The sequence below is a fragment of the Salmo trutta genome, unplaced genomic scaffold, assembly GCF_901001165.1.
Source record: "Salmo trutta unplaced genomic scaffold, fSalTru1.1, whole genome shotgun sequence".
NCBI classification, from domain to species: Eukaryota; Metazoa; Chordata; class Actinopteri; order Salmoniformes; family Salmonidae; genus Salmo; species Salmo trutta.
The window spans coordinates 52501-57500 of record NW_021822844.1 but is presented as its reverse complement, the minus strand read 5'-3'; the positions used below and the strand labels follow the sequence as shown (position 1 = coordinate 57500).

At 52.2% G+C, this 5000-nt stretch overlaps 1 non-coding gene and 1 pseudogene across 1 annotated transcript; both read right to left on the bottom strand.

The window, feature by feature from the left end:
* Positions 1 to 1629: 1629 nt before the first annotated feature.
* On the bottom strand, positions 1630 to 1746 carry LOC115185502 (U5 spliceosomal RNA). The gene has a single exon (XR_003875153.1). It is a non-coding gene; the product is annotated as a U5 spliceosomal RNA (small nuclear RNA).
* An 877-nt stretch (positions 1747 to 2623) lies between these two features.
* LOC115185485 (uncharacterized) lies at positions 2624 to 2800 on the bottom strand (annotated as a pseudogene).
* Positions 2801 to 5000: the final 2200 nt, after the last annotated feature.

Genomic DNA, 5000 nt, shown 5'->3' with positions numbered 1-5000 from the left:
GCTGCCTTCTCTGTCTCCATCCTTTCTATCTCCTTCTTCTCCACCGCCGTCTTCTCAATCTCCTCCCTCTCTGTTTCCTTCTCCATCTCCTTCTTCTCCACCACCGTCTTCTCTGTCCCCTCCACTCTCTTTTCTCCTTCCTCCTCCTGCTCCTTCTCTCCTTCATCTGCCTGCTCCTCCTCTCTTTCCGCCTCCTGCTCCTCCTCTCTTTCAGTCTCCTTCCCTTCTGGTTCCACCAAATCCATTTCTTTCTCTCCCTCTTCTCCTGCTGCCGTTCTTTCCTTCTCCTCCCGCTGTATGTCCTTTTCCTCCGTGCCTCTCCTTCTTTCTTGTTCCCCTCCTCTTCTTCCCCCATCCCCGGCTCTCGCTCCCCCCCCAGCTGCAGACGCGTATGACCTCTGACGCGCCGGGCATTCACGCCACAGGTGCGTCAGCAAGCCACACCCGTGACATGCCCTCGGCGCGTCACAGTCCCCCGCCCCGTGCTCTGTAGATCCACAATACCTACACTTCTTTGTGCTGCACGAGGCGAGGATATGACCATAGGCCATACAACGCCTGCAGAACGGGGGCTGACGGGCATAATACAACGTCCCCCGGTCAGCCCCAGGGAGAACATAGCCGGAGGATGGAGGTAGCCTCCCAGACCTTTTGGGTCTTCTCTAAGAAGGGCCTGATACCCTCTCTTCCCAGTCCAAAACCCGAGGGAGTCCTTAAGGAGCCTTCCTGAGGAGATGTTGTCCATATACCTCCCCAGGAAGGTCCTCACCTCTTCGTCTTTCACGTGTGGATTGTACATAGTAACAGTCACTACTCTAAAATTGGTCTTCGCCAAGCTTGTCACTGCATAGTGACACATAGGTCTTTCTTTCTCTAATTCCCTCACCTTCCGCATCGTCTCCTCGTGTTGCTTCTCCGTATAGAACGTGACGTCGAAGGCTCCCTCTAATGGATTCCCCTGGAGGCAGAAGACATCCTTTACACCAAGCTTGAGCATCCCCATCAGGATGGTTCTTCCGAAAGTCTCCCTCCCGAATTGCTCCACCTCCAAATCCTTCCACGCAAATCTTGCTGTGTTGGCCAAACCGACCCCCGGAACAGACCTGCTCTTGATGTTCTCCTCCATGTTTTTCAATAAAGAAAGCTCTCTTCAAAAAATACCACTCAAAAACAACAAACTTTCCTCCCTCCTGCCTTCCTTCGACCTTCTGGCTCAGCGGGCTTTGGGGCACCTCGGTACCAAGCTTGATCTGAGCCAAAAGGCCGAGAAGCGATAACCCACAAATTGACCCCTGCACCCGCCGGGCCCCCCGGGGGTCTCGGCAGACCTCAGCGGTTTGGCAAAAGTTGTCTCCTCCCCACCCGACGCTTCCCTGGTGACAGGCGGGTGTTTTTTTTAACAAGTCGCTAATGCGTCTTAAGTCACTAGCTCTTTAAGCCTAGTGCGACTATTTGTTCAAAGCCCGGAAAACACGTCAGTCGTCGTCGGGCTTGAACTCAATTGCCCGAGCGACTACTTTGAGTGGAAAAATACGCCGGTCGGTCGGTCGGTCAGCCGGCTTCAAGTCAAACGCCTGAGCAAAAAGTCTCGGCGTCATCTCTGTCAATTTCTCTTGAAACAAGATACCGGGCTCTGCCAGAAGCAAAGCCCTTCCAAAAATATGTTGAACTCGTAAGTGTTCCTCTCCACGGAAGTCTTTAGTAAAAGGCGAAAGGCTTGTGCGTAATGAAGAGAAACCAGAGTCGTATGGAAGTCAGAGGTCGGGGCCCGAGACACACACTGTGCACTCTAGGCCGGGTGCCCGCGGGTGGTTCCCGAACCCACTCTTCCAAGTTTGAGGGCTGTGGGTAAAAATTCACAGACAGACAGACAATCCTGGTGAAGTGATTGTATTTTTTGGGGGGGTCAAAAACACAGACAGACAGACAGACAGACAGACAGACAGACAGACAGACAGACAGACAGACAGACAGACAATCCTGGTGAAGTGATTGTATTTTTTGGGGGGGGTCAAAAACAGAGACAGACAGACAGACAGACAGACAGACAGACAGACAGACAGACAGACAATCCTGGTGAAGTGATTGTATTTTTTGGGGGGGGTCAAAAACAGAGACAGACAGACAGACAGACAGACAGACAGACAGACAGACAGACAGACAGACAGACAATCCTGGTGAAGTGATTGTATTTTTTGGGGGGGGTCAAAAACAGAGACAGACAGACAGACACACACACACAGAGACACACACACACACACACACAGAGACACACACACACACACACACACACACACAGACAGAGACACACACACACACAGACACACACACACACACACACACAGAGACACACACACACACACACACACACAGACACACACACACACACACACACAGACAGAGACACACACAGACACACAGACACACACACACACACACACAATCCTGGCCAATGTTTTTTTTTTTTTTTTTTTAAGTAAAATGGCGGGAAAACGGGGGACCCCATGAAGGGGGCTTCGCCCTTGTTTCAGTTTGGATGATTCTTCTTTTTTCATTCCTTCTCTTCTTCTGCTAGCTGTTTTACATAGCTTTGTGTATTTCTTTTTCCTTGACAATGAGAGAGAAGTGTTGCACCGTTCCCGGAGGTACTGCAATACCGGGTCGATGCGTGGAGCGGATGGAGCAAGCCCCATTTCCGACTCCCTGTTCGAAAAATCCATTTAATATGTAGTCCCCCGATGGGGGACATATCAGATATTAAACTGATAAGAACAGATTTTTTTTTTTTTACAAAATATATTTATTACGTTCCAAACCAAGCAAAATTTTCCACAAATCAAAAAATTCAAACACAAATCCCAATAAACACAAAAATAGACATTTCAAAACTATTCACCAATAACCAAGCCCAAAACCCATATCAAATAACCCAAAAAACACTCACCCTTTACTCCCGACCGACGGGGACGCCTCCTCCACTCCTGACGCTCCACCGTCGGCCACCATCCCCTCTCCCCTGGAAACAACACCACTACCCGGCACACCCACACTCTGTGCCTCGTGCCCCCCACTCAAATCTACCACTCCCCCCCTCCTCCCGACTCCGGCCCGGGGACCCCATGCCCCTAAACAGGGAGCTTAAGCCTCCCTCACTCGCCCAATCCTGAGCCATTCCTGTGAGGTCCAGTTCAGACAGGGGTATAAAGGAGAAGGAAGAGGGAGCCCACGAGGGTCCTGCAACCTCCCCCTCCCCTCCCCCCTGATCTGCCTCCCCCCCTCTTTCTCCACACCTCCCCCTCAAGCTCTCCTTCCTCTTCGACCTCCTGTAATGTCTAGTAGCCGGCAAAAGGTTTTCATACCTCTTCCATATCTTACGACTTTTAATTCCCCCCATTTCAGTGTTCACCCAATCCTTCGCTCTCGTTACCTTCTCTGTCTCCTTTCTTTCTATCTCCTTCTTCTCCACCGCCGTCTTCTCAATCTCCTCCCTCTCTGTTTCCTTCTCCATCACCTTCCTCTCCACCTCCTTCTTCTCTTGCCCCTCCACTCTCATGTCTCCTTCCACCTCCTGCTCCTTCTCTCCTTCTGCCTCCTGCTCCTCCTCTCCTTCAACCTCTCCTCCCAGCACCTTCTCTCCTTCATCCTCCTGGTCCTCCCCTCTTTCAGCCTCCTGCTCCTCCTCTCTTTCAGCCTCCTTCCCTTCCGGTTCCACTATGTCCATTTCTTCCTTTTCCTCTTCTGCTCCTGCTGTCGCTCTTTCCTTCTCCTCCTGCCGTGCGTCCCTTTTCTCCGTGCCTGTTCCTGGCTCTCTGTCCCCTCCTCTTCTTCCCCCCTCCCCGGCTCTCGCTCCCCCCCCAGCTGCAGACGCGTATGACCGGTGACGCGCCGGGCATTCACGCCACAGGTGTGTTAGCATGCCACACCCGTGACATGCCCTCGGCGCGTCACAGTCCCCCGCCCCGTGCTCCGCAGATCCACAATACCTACATTTCTTTGTGCTGCACGAGGCGAGGATATGACCATAGGCCATACAACGCCTGCAGAACGGAGGCTGACGGGCATAATGCAATGTCCCCCGGTCAGCCCCCAGGGAGAACATAGCCGGAGGATGGAGGTAGCCCCCCAGACCTTTTGGGTCTTCTCGAAGGAGAGCCTGGTAGCTTCTCCTCCCCGTCCAAAACCCGAGCGTGTCCTTGAGGAGCCTTGCTGAGGAGATGTTGTTCATAAATCTCCCCAGGAAGGCCCTCACATCCTCTTCCTTTACATGTGGGTTATACATGTTAATGGTCACAACTCTAAAATTGTTCCTTGCCAGATTTGTTACGGCATAGTGACACATGGGCCTCTCCTTCTCCACTCTTCTCACTTTCTGCATTATCTCCTCATGTTTTCCCTCCGTATGCAGCGTGACCTCAAAAGCTCCCTCCAACGGGTTGTCATGGAGGCAAAAGACATCTTCTACCTTCAGTTGGAGCACCCCCATTAGCAGGTTCCTTCCAAAGGTTTCCCTCCCGAAAGGCTCCATGTCCTTCTCCTTCCATGTAAAACGCACTGTATTGGCCAGCCCGATTCCAGGGACCGATGCTGATGGTATCTTCCGAGCCATCTTCTCCGGAAGAATTGCCTCCTCAATAATCTCCAGCCTTCAAAAAGAAAACCGAGTAGAAACAAAAAAAACTTTCCAAACCGGGAATTTTCTCCGCCCAAAAAACCCTATCGCCCTCCTATCTCCGACCTTTTGACTCAGCGAGCTCTGGGGCACCTCGGTACCAAGCTTGATCTGAGCCAAAAGGCCGAGAAGCGATAACCCACAAATTGACCCCTGCACCCGCCGGGCCCCCGGGGGTCTCGGCAGACCTCAGCGGTTTGGCAAAAGTTGTCTCCTCCCCACCCGACGCTTCCCTGGTGACAGGCGGGTGTTTTTTTTAACAAGTCGCTAATGCGTCTTTAAGTCACTAGCTCTTTAAGCCTAGTGCGACTATTTGTTCAAAGCCCGGAAA